Below are 14,719 nucleotides of genomic sequence, written 5' to 3' on the forward strand. Positions count from 1 at the left end.
TCATAAGCTTTTTAGAAAGTTTACAATGTTATCCATTGTTTCAGAGTAGCAGCCGTATTAGTCTGTATTCGCAAAAAGAAAAGGAGTACTTGTGGCACCTTAGAGACTAACAAATTTATTTGAGCATAAGCTTTCGTGAGCTACAGCTCACTTCATCAGATGCATTCAGTGGAAAATACAGCAGGGAGATTTATATACACAGAGAACATGAAACAATGGGTGTTACCATACACACAGTAAGGAGAGTGATCACTTAAGATGAGCTATTACCAGCAGGAGAGCGGGGGGGAGAGGGGGAAGAAGAAAACCTTTTGTAGTGATAATCAAGGTGGGCCATTTCCAGCAGTTGACAAGAATGTTTGAGGAACAGTGTGGGGTGGGGGAGATAACTTGGGGAAATAGTTTTACTTTGTGTAATGACCCATCCACTCCCAGTCTCTATTCAAGCCTAAGTTAATTGTATCCAGTTTGCAAATTAATTCCAATTCAGCAGTCTCTCATTGGAGTCTGTTTTTGAAGTTTTTTTGTTGAAGAATTGCCACTCTTACGTCAGAGAGATCGAAGTGTTCTCCAACTGGTTTTTGAATGTTATAATTCTTGACGTCTGATTTGTGTCCATTTATTCTTTTATGTAGAGACTGTCCAGTTTGACCAATGTACATGGCAGAGGGGCATTGCTGGCACATGATGGCATATATCACATTGGTAGATGCACAGGTGAACGAGCCTCTCATAGTGTGTCTGATGTGATTAGGCCCTATGATAGTGTCCCCTGAATAGATATGTGGACAGAGTTGGCAACGGGCTTTGTTGCAAGGATAGGTTCCTGGGTTAGTGGTTCTGTTGTGTGGTGTGTGGTTGCTGGTGAGTATTTGCTTCAGGTTGGGGGGCTGTCTGTAAGTAAGGACTGGCCTGTCTCCCAAGATCTGTGAGAGTGATGGGTCAACCTTCAGGATAGGTTGTAGATCCTTGATGATGCATTGGAGAGGTTTTAGTTGGGGGCTGAAGGTGATGGCTAGTGGCGTTCTGTTATTTTCTTTGTTGGGCCTGTCCTGTAGTAGGTGACTTCTGGGTACTCTTCTGGCTCTGTCAATCTGTTTCTTCACTTCAGCAGGTGGGTATTGTAGTTGTAAGAATGCTTGATAGAGATCTTGTAGGTGTTTGTCTCTGTCTGAGGGGTTAGAGCAAATGCGGTTGTATCATAGAGCTTGGCTGTAGACAATGGATCGTGTGGTGTCATGTGGATGAAAGCTGGAGGCATGTAGGTAGAATAGCAGTCAGTAGGTTTCCAGTATAGGGTGGTGTTTATGTGACCATTGCTTATTAGCACTGTAGAGCGAAATGATAGAATCCCAAAATCAAATAGGCTTATCACTCCATGGAAGCCATCTTTAACGTGGTACCAAGTCACAAGGACACCACTGTCTTCTAACCGTTTCTTGTAGAGCAGTCCATCATCCCGAAGCACATCGTATTCACACGTTAAAATATAAGACGGGGAGTTGGCTGACAATGGAATCTTCAGCCAGAAGAGGTGAAAAAGTTGTCTCTAAAGCCGGTTTAGCCACCTCATAGACTTCATCTGAGTATGAAGTGGGCAAATGTGGTTTGTAGCCTCTGGTCTTAAACTCCTCTGGGATATTGTCTGGATTTACCCATCTCCCATACTTCTGTTTCATGTCCAAAGGAACATGGGTCCCCTCCATGATATTTTCCAATACTGAGAAGTCCTTCTGCAGATACTTCAGATGACAGCCGATAACATGCTCTCGGTACAGGAGGGGCACTGCACAGTTTTGCTGATATGAAGGCAAATAAAAATCAATTGCCTGAAGGCCTGGATAGATCAAAATCTGAGCAAGTGGCTTTGGAAAATTCACTCTGCTCATTAATGCTTGGCAAACAACAGCAGCAAGAGTGCCTCCAACGCTGTCCCCACTAATGATAACACAGGTAGAATCCACCCCATAGTCTTCTGCTGTCCTCATAAAGTGTTTGCTGGCAGTGAGACAATCCCTAAATTGAGACGGATACTTGTGCTCAGGAGCCAAACGATACCTACTATATTGGAGACATTGGTTACTGGAGAGGAAGCAGGGCTGGGCGTTGGGAGGGACAGTTCTATTCTTAGGCCTGTCACTCACCATGGACCAAGCTTCTTCATCTAACTGTGCCTCTGTTTCCCTCATGCACTTTGACTGCTCTGTCTGTTCAGAGTGCAGGTTGAAATTTTTCAGACACAATTTTTTTTCGCCCAAAAATGCAGATTAAGTTTGTCCGAAACATTCTACAAATTTGTATTGAATTCGGCAAATTGTTTCAGGGGGCGAAAATAATCAAAATGTTTTTGTTTCAATGTTTTTTTTTTAAAAAGTTTTGATTTTTCAATTCAAAATTATTTTTGTTTGAATTTTAAGTCAATTTTATTTTTTAAAAGGTGGGCTTTTTTTAAATAAAAAAACCCAAAACATTTGGTTTTGGGTCAAACGAAACATTTTGTTCAAACCAAAATGACATTTTCGGGGGGGGGGGGGTTGTGAGTCACCAGAAAATTTTTGTTTTGGGTGGAAACAAACCAATTTTTTAAATCATTTAGTTCACCTACTGAACTGAAAAATCGGTTATTCATATAGCTCATCTATTTAGATTGGAGGCTCTAAAAAGCAGGGACTGCTCCTCATTATGGATTCGACTGCATCTACCATAATGGGAGTGTAGATCTCAGCTAGGTCCTTGAGGTGCAACTGTAATAACATAAGTCATAATAATTGAAAATTTTCTTTCAAAATTCTTCATTCTTGGTGATGGGATTTTCTTACAGAAAGAGGATCCTTTTTAGCTGCCCCTAATATTCTGTTTGGGTTTTTAAAAATTTTTTACTTGCTATCCATCAACAAGGAAAGACAACAATTGGGAGAGGAGGTTCAACACCAACTAATTTCTATTTACAGTTAATTGTTTTTCTTCTGCTCTTCCATCCCTCTACCATTCCTCTCCCAGGGTGCATGTGCTGGAAAAATTTTAATATCCTGAACTGGAAGGAGTTGGGGAAACTCCTCATAGTGAGTTTAATTTTGAGTGGAGCTTTGTTCTTCACTCTAAGCTGTATGGATGTGCTCTTCAAAATGGCTATTGGCATCTAAGAAGTACGCTTGCTTTGTCATTCTTTTGCATTTTTCTTCATTGAGCTGTACACGGTTACTATTAAGTGTAATATTTAGTAATAATAATAATTACTACTATTATGCCAAAAGATAAATAAGGCCTCTGTGGGCAGGAAGCATTTCCTTTATATAAAATTGCAATCTTATTGCAACTGTTCAAATTTCAATAGACAATCTTCCTGCAGGAATGGGCTCTACTTAATAGCAGAAAACAACCAGAACTAAAACATGATCAGCTCTTTTTATGAGAGACAGATTACTTCAGAGAAAGGATCAATCAAACAAGGATCCAACATTAACCGTGAATATAGTAAATATTTTAAAATACATGAGGCCAAGATTTTAAAGGGGCCTTGATCTGCCTCTTGATAAGCATAGCCTCCTAATTAATGTTTAAGTTATGAGTGGCACGAAAGAAGGTCACCACTGTGGGAGTGAAGGAGACAGGAAGTATTTCTAAAAGGTGGAGCATAGCAAGTAGGAGGCAACAAGTAGATATGTTCCCCGACATTAATCTGGTGTGCTGAAAATGCCAAGTATCTGCCTCCCAATCTGAGAAACTTCAGAGAGGGACAAACCTTTCATGGTGACAAGCAAGGTAGGCTAATTCCAGCAGTTAACAAGAATATCAGAGGAACATGGGGGGTGGGGTGGGAGGGAGAAATACCATGGGGAAATAGGTTTCAGAGTAGCAGCCGTGTTAGTCTGTATTCGCAAAAAGAAAAGGAGTACTTGTGGCACCTTAGAGACTAACAAATTTATTAGAGCATAAGCTTTCGTGAGCTACAGCTCACTTCATCGGATGCATTTGGTGGAAAAAACAGAGGAGAGATTTATATACACACACACAGAGAACATGAAACAATGGGTTTATCATACACACTGTAAGGAGAGTGATCACTTAAGATAAGCCATCACCCACAGCAGGGGGGGGAAAGGAGGAAAACCTTCCATGGTGACAAGCAGGTAGGCTAATTCCAGCAGTTAACAAGAATATCAGATTTCAGAGTAGCAGCCGTGTTAGTCTGTATTCGCAAAAAGAAAAGGAGTACTTGTGGCACCTTAGAGACTAACAAATTTATTAGAGCATAAGCTTTCGTGAGCTACAGCTCACTTCATCGGATGCATTTGGTGGAAAAAACAGAGGAGAGATAGTGTGTATGATAAACCCATTGTTTCATGTTCTCTGTGTGTGTGTATATAAATCTCTCCTCTGTTTTTTCCACCAAATGCATCCGATGAAGTGAGCTGTAGCTCACGAAAGCTTATGCTCTAATAAATTTGTTAGTCTCTAAGAATATCAGAGGAACAGTGGGGGGTGGGGTGCGGGGGAGAAATACCATGGGGAAATAGAAAAGGAGTACTTGTGGCACCTTAGAGACTAACAAATTTATTAGAGCATAAGCTTTCGTGAGCTACAGCTCACTTCATCGGATGCATTTGGTGGAAAAAACAGAGGAGAGATTTATATACACACACACAGAGAACATGAAACAATGGGTTTATCATACACACTATCTCTCCTCTGTTTTTTCCACCAAATGCATCCGATGAAGTGAGCTGTAGCTCACGAAAGCTTATGCTCTAATAAATTTGTTAGTCTCTAAGGTGCCACAAGTACTCCTTTTCTATTTCCCCATGGTATTTCTCCCCCCCCCCAACCCACCCCCCACTGTTCCTCTGATATTCTTGTTAACTGCTGGAATTAGCCTACCTGCTTGTCACCATGGAAGGTTTTCCTCCTTTCCCCCCCCTGCTGTGGGTGATGGCTTATCTTAAGTGATCACTCTCCTTACAGTGTGTATGATAAACCCATTGTTTCATGTTCTCTGTGTGTGTGTATATAAATCTCTCCTCTGTTTTTTCCACCAAATGCATCCGATGAAGTGAGCTGTAGCTCACGAAAGCTTATGCTCTAATAAATTTGTTAGTCTCTAAGGTGCCACAAGTGCTCCTTTTCTTCATGGGGAAATAGTTTTACTTTTTGTAATGACTCATCCATTCCCAGTCTCTATTCAAGCCTAAGTTAATTGTATCCAGTTTGCAAATTAATTTCAATTCAGCAGTCTCTCGTTGGAATCTGTTTTTGAAGCTTTTTTGATGAAGTATAGCCACTCTTAGGTCTGTGATCGAATGACCAGAGAGATTGAAGTGTTCTCCAACTGGTTTTTGAATGTTATAATTCTTGACGTCTGATTTGTGTCCATTCATTCTTTTACGTAGAGACTGTCCAGTTTGGCCAATGTACATGGCAGAGGGGCATTGCTGGCACATGATGGCATATATCACATTGGTAGATGCGCAGGTGAACGAGCCTCTGATAGTGTGGCTGATGTGATTAGGCCCTATGATGGTATCCCCTGAATAGATATGTGGACAGAGTTGGCAACGGGCTTTGTTGCAAGGATAGGTTCCTGGGTTAGTGGTTCTGTTGTGTGGTGTGTGGTTGCTGGTGAGTATTTGCTTCAGATTGGGGGGCTGTCTGTAAGCAAGGACTGGTCTGTCTCCCAAGATCTGTGAGAGTGGACACAAATCAGACGTCAAGAATTATAACATTCAAAAACCAGTTGGAGAACACTTCAATCTCTCTGGTCACTCGATCACAGACCTAAGAATGGCTATACTTCAACAAAAAAGCTTCAAAAACAGACTCCAACGAGAGACTGCCGAATTGGAATTAATTTGCAAACTGGATACAATTAATTTAGGCTTGAATAGAGACTGGGAATGGATGAGTCATTACACAAAGTAAAACTATTTCCCCATGGTATTTCTCCCTCCCTCCCCACCCCCCACTGTTCCTCTGATATTCTTGTTAACTGCTGGAATTAGCCTACCTTGCTTGTCACCATGAAAGGTTTTCCTCCTTTCCCCCCCCTGCTGTTGGTGATGGCTTATCTTAAGTGATCACTCTCCTTACAGTGTGTATGATAAACCCATTGTTTCATGTTCTCTGTGTGTGTGTATATAAATCTCTCCTCTGTTTTTTCCACCAAATGCATCCGATGAAGTGAGCTGTAGCTCACGAAAGCTTATGCTCTAATAAATTTGTTAGTCTCTAAGGTGCCACAAGTACTCCTTTTCTTTTTGCGAATACAGACTAACACGGCTGCTACTCTGAAAAAAGAACAAATAGTTCACTAATAATAAAATAGGGTGAGTCTTTCCTAAACAGGAAGCAATTATGTTCGCAGTTATGATACAAGAGAAAGAGGCATTTCAGAGGGGCGTGCACCTTTTGTGTATTGTAAATAGGAAAATGATGCATGCTCTCTCTTAATTTAATGATATACGTAATACAAGAACATATCCCAAATAAAGTACCCCAGAGGAAGAGTGTCCTATTGCAAGGTCTGCTTTCCACAGGCTTGAAGCACATGCTCTCCCAAAAAGGGTAGAGGACATTAGACATGTGTTCAAATGCCCTCTTGTTCATGCTATGGCATAACCTTGTGTCACCTTCTCAATAATATTTGCATACCACATGTAAACTATTTCTTGGGTCTGCAAAAACCATAGTAAATATTGGATTAAATGCAAAGGAAAAAAATTCTGTTTTCATGGCAGGAACCAGGGTTGGGGGTAACAGGATGACTAGTTTGTATCACAGGGCAGGCCCAGCATCATCGCAGCATGGAGGAAAATGGGGTACAGTGCAGAATGTGAATGCTGGATAAGTAGTTCTCCAATAAAGGCATATTCCTGAAAGTTCAACATGTGAGTTCTAAACTCTTTGTCACAGTTCCAGTTAACTGTGCTTGTATCCCCCTTCCATGGTCCACTCCAGAACTGCCCAGTCAGGTCTCTAGTTGTCATCTGTCCCTGGGCAGGGACCTGTGTCCTACTCCCTTCTGACCAGGGGTTCTAAGGCTCCACAGCCCTCTGACATACACTGTGATCTCCCCAGCAAGCCAGTCTACCTGATGGCCAGCCCCGGGTGGCTTTTTCTCCAGCGTCTATGACCAGTGTACCAATATCCTGAATATACCAACAATTACGAGTTACCACACAGCTCTTTCTCAGCAGAGAACATTTATTCTTAAGGTAAAAGCCTCACAAAGAAAACCTATAATAAACCATAAACAGATTTAGACACTAAAGGTACCCAAAATCATCCATTGGTTTTACTGGGCTGTGGTAGGCCAATAAGGCCTGGGACCCTACTAAGACCAAAGATCCTGTCCATTTGCTGAATCAAGAAGAAGACCCTGTATTAGTTCAAGCTCAGTTTTTTATACCAAAAACTGTTTCTTTGTCTCTTGGTTTCTGAAAAATCCAGTTTCAACCAGAACTTTCAAACCAACCCAGAGGGTGGTACCTCTTTGGAGTTGTTTATCATCTCAGCGAATTGCCTCAATCACCCCTGTGACAGACTGACAATTTCCTGCAATATCGCGAATATACTTTATTGAATTAGGTTGGACCTTTGTGAATTAGGTTTATCGTCTTTGGGGTCCATCGAATTAAAAATGCAATTGAGTGTGTGATATTGTGGAATTGTATGTATTGTGACGGGGCAAGGCCAGACGGTTATAGTAAAGTAGTGAGGAACAGGTATGTTAGCCCCAGGCTAAACAAATCCCTGGTACCATGGTAACCAAATGGCAGTTGCCCCAGGTTAATCAAGACACCTGGGGCCAATTAAGATCATTGTAGAAGGCAGTGGCAATAGCTAGGTTGATTGGGACTCCTGAAGCCAATCAAGGACTGGCTGGAAGTAGTTAAAAGCTTCCCAGTCCCTCAGTGAGGGTGTGGATGTCAGGAGCTGAAGGAGGAAGCTACGCTGTTGGAAGAACTAAGTAGTACACGCCATATTAGGCACAAGGAAGGAGGCCCTGAGGCAAGGGTGAAGTGCAGCCTGAAGAAGTGGGGGGCTGCTGTGGGGAAGTAGCCCAGGGATTTGTATGCATCCTGTTTCTAAAAGATCAGTTACCATAGCTGATAAGATTAGGGTCCCTGGGCTGGAGCCCGGAGTAGAGGGAGAGCCCGGGCTCCCCCCCTTTGCCCTCTGATTAATCACTGAGACTGGGAGACAACAGAGACTGTGCAAGGGAGGATAGCTTCTCCTCACCTCCCTCGCTGGCTTATGATGAAAATGGCTCAGTAGGCTGTGACCCTTGCCTCTAGAGAGAGAAGGGCTACATAGAGGGTCACAGCGAGCCTCTGAGGCTAGCGAAATCTGCCAGGAAACGTGGGACCCACGGAGACAAGGAAAGAGCTTTGTCACAGTATGTAACTTCTCTAGGAGACTGACTAGTGCAATCCTTGGAAGATATTAAGAACTTCAAAGGGCTTTTTGGAACAATGCATGTGAAGTGGGTCTCCTAGAAAGTACTTGGGGGAATTCAAATGATCCACTTCAAAACCACCCTTTTGAAGTATGCCCTGGAGAGGAAAACCCATTGTTTACTAATTACCTGCTCCTAGAAACTCCAGATCAAAGATCCTGACCTGTATAAAGGATGGAATAAAATGTGATGAGTGTGCTAGTTGTGAGCTGATGCTGTTATGAAGTTGTGACCAAACAAGAGACCCCCTTTGTGGGTTTTTTGAAGGACTGCTCCTGCTGGAGCCTATGTTAGAACTGGGTGGATGTCTAGTAAGCTTGTTAGTATGTGCATAGGTTTTTATTGTTTTTAGTATGTTTTTTTCTGTAGTACGTTTACCAATAAAATAGACTAGCATAAAAAGAGCTGTGTGATATCTATAACGATGGGCAGTCACACTGTGAATCATCTTGGAAGAGAAAGCAAGCAGGTGCGTTTGGGCAGCCAGTCTGTGCTGGGAATACCACAGTGAAGGCAGGCAGCTGGGAAGCCTAGAAATACTCCGGTCAGAAGGGAGGGAGAGGCAGGTCTCCACTCCCAAATGGCAATGGCTGCAGAGGTGGAAGCGTGAGAATGGGTGCTCTCGCTGGACCATTGAGGGGAAATCTGGGTGCAGTTGATCTGATGTATGAAAACCCCCAATGTTCTAGTTCCTGGAAGAGCTATGGTAACCCTCCCACAGAAAGCAGAACACAATAATACATAAACATTGAATACAATGGTCCCCAAAGATATTGCACAGGGTTGTCGTACCCACTCCTTGTACATAATCTCCATTTGCACTGGGTTAACTCACCCAACAGACACCACCACTGATTCGCTTTCTCTGGCAATATAGCTGCACACTCTGTCATAGGAATCTGAAAACAAATGTTTCCAATGGCATTGAAATAGTGTCTTACATTAAGATAAGTCCCAGCTGAACATTTGTTTCTTAATCCAGACCTGGATCCAAAGTTTTCCATCCCAAATAGTGTGGGGTGAATCCATAGTTTTGGTTTGGGCCTATTTCTAGTCTTCTTGGGTTTATTTGTTTTTGCCAGTTGTACTTGTTATTAGTTGTATTTGTTAGCTCATGAACTGCATTTTCACTTCTTTGTGGCACTGTTAAAGTGCAATGCTTTTCACCTTTCCCTTCACATGCTAAGAAGCTCAGGCATGGATTTTTCAGACTACCACTGCAACCAAATAACACATACCACCTATTACTGATTTAATGGTAGGATGAGTTGGTCCTCTATACACTAGGAAAGATTTCAAAAAGTTTTCTACTGTTCACCTCCACCAGCATTGGGAGCCCTAATCCAGATGGGCCATCAACATTTTTAATACCATATCACATAACACTGCTCTGAGGCAATCTGATCAGTACTGTTGTATATTCTGTAACACAGCTAATATGCTTGTGCTAAATCTGTCTTGTACTTGTCTAACCTTTTTATTGTTCCGTGAAGGCAGTGGGGTTGAAAGGGAGAAACTGAGGGCAGAATTTGGTCTCTTGATCCTTTCTACGGCAATAAATGGATAGTGATGGTTAAATTGTCTTGAAAAGGACCCTAAATTTTCACCCACGATATTAAACCTGCAACTGAAAGTGTGCGCAAAATTGGAGACTGGCTTGAAGACCCTTCAAAAATCTGTTTGAGCTGGGCAAAATTTCCAGACCTGTAGTTTATTTGCCAAAAAATGCAGTTTTGTTCGACGAGAAACTATTTACTAATATGACAGAAATTCACCAAATAGTTTTGGCCAAAATTCTTTTGGGGGGAGAACTAGTTTTACAATATGAGGGACAGCCGTGCTGTTGCTCATTTTATAACCTTTAGCTTAGTGGTTAGGGCATTCATCTGGACGTGGGAGATGAAGGTTTGAATCACTGTGCTAGAGCAGCAATTTGAAACTAGGTCTCTACCGTCTCAGCTAACTGCCCTAACCACTAGGCTATGAGCTGTTCTAGGATGGAGCATTCTGTCTCTCCTGTTGCAGCTGTTCCAGTTTATACAGATAATTATTCATTGGTATAAGACTTTACCTTGGCTGTTCCCCCTGCTACATCCCTCTTAGCCCCAGGCTATCGAGTCATTCTCGCTCTTGCTCTCTGGCCCAGTGACTATTCAAGTATTTTATACAAAGTGTAACAGCTATACCAAGAGAGATGGAAATAGACCGGCCCCAGAATAGCCTAAAGCCTGGGGGTTGAGGCACTTATTTAAGAGAAGAGAGATGTGACTTCAAATCCCTGTTCTAAGGTAGAAATCTGAGCCTGGGTCCACCACATCTCAGGTGAGTGTCCTATTCACTGGGCTGAAAATTATAAAGTGGGTATCAACAAAGTCCACCAACAACGTTTTCCACTCTGTTTGACCCAAACCGATGGCTTTAATTTATTTATTTAATTTATTTGCAGAGCTGCCTGTGAACTGAAAAAATCAGTTATTTGTCCAGCTCTACCCTGAGTATTTTCAGTTTTCTAGAAAACAAGAGGCTAGTTTCCTTGTGGCAAAGATACCAGTGTTAGCCCTCAATGCAATTTGTGACAATCCACTTCCTAGAGAATGTTTCTTCCAATCTTAGTGGAAAAGCTTTGGGTAGCCTATGACAGGCAATCTTTTCTACCTAGTGTAAACTCTCCACCCACCCCCAAAAAACAAAAACCTCCATGTGACATTTTAACATCACATGGACACCCAAAATACAGGCACCGATTAACATTACAGACCTCAATCCTCCCCTCAGAGTTCAATGGAGTTGCACAAATTTAAATAAAAACAGGGTGTTAGCCATCAGGCTTCCGAAGGTTGGATTTAAAAGCTGTTTTTACCAGCAGCAACCAGTGTACATTAATTTAGATGCTAATATGGAAGCCACAACTTCATTTGAATACAATAAGAACTGATCCAAAACTTCTGAAATGGGAAACAGACCTGGAACCTTTTTTGAGGTTCTAAACAGTTCAGATGAGTTATTTGTTTTAAATACCATTCGTGGTTCTCCCCCCACCCCTCCCCTTAATGACTTACTAATGCTTCCAAACATCCAGCCTCTTCCATGCAAGGAGATGACCTCTCTCCTTCTGTGAACAGAAGGTGCTCTAGGCTTATAAACCCTCACTGGTACCTCCTCAAGCTGCAGGTCCATTATGAAGAGTTTGGGGTCCTCCTGCAGTTTTTTTTCCATCTTGTGTGTAGCGGATGAAGTTGATCTCTGAGCAGAAAACCAGGCGCTCCAAAATCTTACCCTGTTTGGAACAAGGAAGGCCAGAAATTAGTTAAGATGGCCCAGAGCTGGCCACTGTGCAGGTAGGAGGAGGCAGTGCTGGTGCCCTCCTTATAGCTTTTAGTCCAGTGGTTAGGGCACCTACCTGTATTCAGTTCCTCTCTCCATTTAATGTGGAGAAGGGATTTGAATTTGCATTCCCTACAGTGCACAAAAGTACCCTAGCTACTGGGCTATGGGGCATTCTGGTGTGAGTCTCTCTGTCTCCCTTGATAAAGCTGCTGAACTGTGTATAAATAATTAAATATTCATTGGAAGAGGGACTTGAATTTGGGTCTCCCATACCACAGATGCATTAGTGGCTAACCACCTCTACAGTCAGCCTCTCTCTTTCCCTCACCCAATGGCTATTCACTGTCATTCATAGCAGTACTCCACAGATATTCATAATGTGTGAGACCCAAGTTCAGATTTTTTCTCCACATCAGACAGCAGGAGGAATTGAATGCTGGTGAGCATCCTAACCACAAGGCTACATGGAGGACACTGTCACCTGCTGCTGGTTGTATGAATGGCAGCTAAACCCAGGGGGAATTGGCCAAAACTATTTGGTGAATTTGTGTCAAATCTGGGAATACTTTTGGTTTACCCAAACCTGCCATTTATTTATTTTTTTTGCGAATATACTATTCATGTGGAAATTTTCCCCCAGCTCTGATGGTAAAAGTTGCCATGTTGATAGGCCTGGAGATGGAAGTCGTCTGCTTTTCCTCAGAATAAATGCCTCATTGATAATGGCTGTGCCAGTTACCCCTACATCTCCCAGTCTTTATGCCTCAAACAAGAGGGTGCTTTAGCCCTCATGCCTATTAAGTCCTTTGCCAAGAATGCTAACAAAAGTTCCAGTCCATGCCAGTAGTGGTCATTGGTCCACTAGAAAGTGAACTAAGATTACCAACTCCTTCAACATAAATAGCCTTCAGATTATTGTGAGTTGTGGTTGCCACGACAGGTTAATTTGAACAGTTGACCTAGGTAAAAGGCTCTATATTCCATCACCAATCCCCAGGAGCTATCTAATCCCCATAGTTAAAATGTTGTACTGTAAAACTACCTGTCAGACAGATAACTTTGGTAATGCAGTTGTGCCTCAGATACAGGAAATTGATTATCATTTCTGTAACCAAGAAATAAAATAATCATCTCCTCATTACACAAGCACTAGAATTGTGTGACGTGTTCAACTTAGATCTCAAAAGTTATCAAAATTAATCTTTGTCCATTCACAGCCATTTGCCAACTTTTTAAAAGTCATTGGACTTTTAGACAACAAGAAATTAATAGCTGTAAGTGAGCTGGGGGGCAAAAAGTTTATACCTTTCCACCTTATGGAACAATCAAAACACACCAACTTATCTGCAAACATTTGAGGCTGCTATTAGCTTGTGAATTTCACTCCCATACATAGTTCTGAACATATGCAAATCTGCGTGAACCTGCAAGAGCACATCAAAACTAAATCTTGCACTGTGGGCTCACAAAAATCCAACTAAGCTATGGAAAAGGCAACATTTTTTTGAACATGAAGGCATGCTAGCCCATACAAACCAGTTTTTAAAAAAAGTTAAACCATTTCAGTTTTGCAAGCAGTTTTTATTGAGTTATGTTGCACGGAAATATTTCACACAGTGAGATTTATATATTTGGTGGAAAGCAGGGTGTTGCTTCTAAATGGTATGCATTGCATGAATCTCCTTGCAGATACCAGAGAATTTGTGAGCACTCTATCCTAAGTATTTTCACAAGGATGGAGCAGCAAGGAAGGGAAACCTCTGTGTCAGGCCAGCTGCTGTTCTATAGGTGTCTTGAGGACTGTAGCTGCTGTTGCCCTAAGATGCCTCTTCACTGAAGGGCAGGGGTAGTAGAGGATGTACATAACAGCAGATTTCCAGGCCCCTCAGTACCAGACTTGATCTCAGCTGGTCCCTGGACAGTGGAATTCAGAGCTGAATTCTCTGCCACACTGACTTACGCATCAAATTCTGCTGGCAGGAGTATATCCACACCTGCAGGAGAAGGATGGAATTTGCTCCATAACTCAAAGTCAGCTTTTCTTCTTATCTTAAATACTTGTCCCATCTCTCCTAGTTTCTGGCTCAGAAGAGCACACCACTTTTAAACATTTACTTTTAAAACTTTCCCCCTGCTTCCCCTCCAACCCTCCCATGACAATCAAAAACCAGAATATAAATACAGTTTCATGCCAGGAAAACTCACCAGAAAACATGAAATAACCAACAGGCAATGAAGGATGTGAAGCTTTCCAAGTTGCTCAACTCCAGGAGGGATTTCTGAATTGGAGAGATCATAATAAATTGCCCATGCTGCCACCAGAGTAAAAGAAACAATCAATATTTCTGCTCCAATTGTGAACTAGAAGTAAGCAAGCTCCATGTCTCCTGACTGGGGGTGATGTAGACAGAGAACTGACTTTGACTTGATGTTCCTTCCAGTTTCTGAAGTGTCTCGGATATATAACTAGGTTATTTACATCCACAAAAGAGTTGTAGTTCCAAGCTGAAACAACAATGGAGAATGTTTTTACAGCATCCAATATTTCATCACAGCACTGTTGACACTGTAAATGATTTCATAACAATTTGGGCAAGTGTTGCAGATAAATACTAGTTAGAAGATCACATTGAACATTATGCAAAGATGAGATGGTATGTGCCTGCACTGTAACTGGCTGGATTCACCTAGGCTTTCTCACGCACAGCAGAATAACATTCTGCTAGCAGCCATTTTGGCAAATGTGCCAATCCTGACATCCCACACAAGTGATGTGAAGATTTATTCATGGAGAGACAGAGCCAGCCAAAGTACAGTAGCTAAACCTAAACTGTACATGTACAAAGTTAACAATGTTACAGGTAGTCAGCAGGACAGTTCTGTACCTACAGTGTATTCATTCCAAGGAACATGGGACTTATGCGTTTATTTTTTGCTGCT

The 14,719-nt window shown here is 42.0% G+C and overlaps 1 pseudogene; it reads right to left on the reverse strand.

Annotated features, from left to right (window-relative positions):
• LOC119845226 lies at positions 1 to 14,161 on the reverse strand (annotated as a pseudogene).
• Between the last annotated feature and the right edge of the window lie 558 nt (positions 14,162 to 14,719).

This window comes from Dermochelys coriacea, chromosome 18 (genome assembly GCF_009764565.3).
Source record: "Dermochelys coriacea isolate rDerCor1 chromosome 18, rDerCor1.pri.v4, whole genome shotgun sequence".
Taxonomy (NCBI): Eukaryota; Metazoa; Chordata; order Testudines; family Dermochelyidae; genus Dermochelys; species Dermochelys coriacea.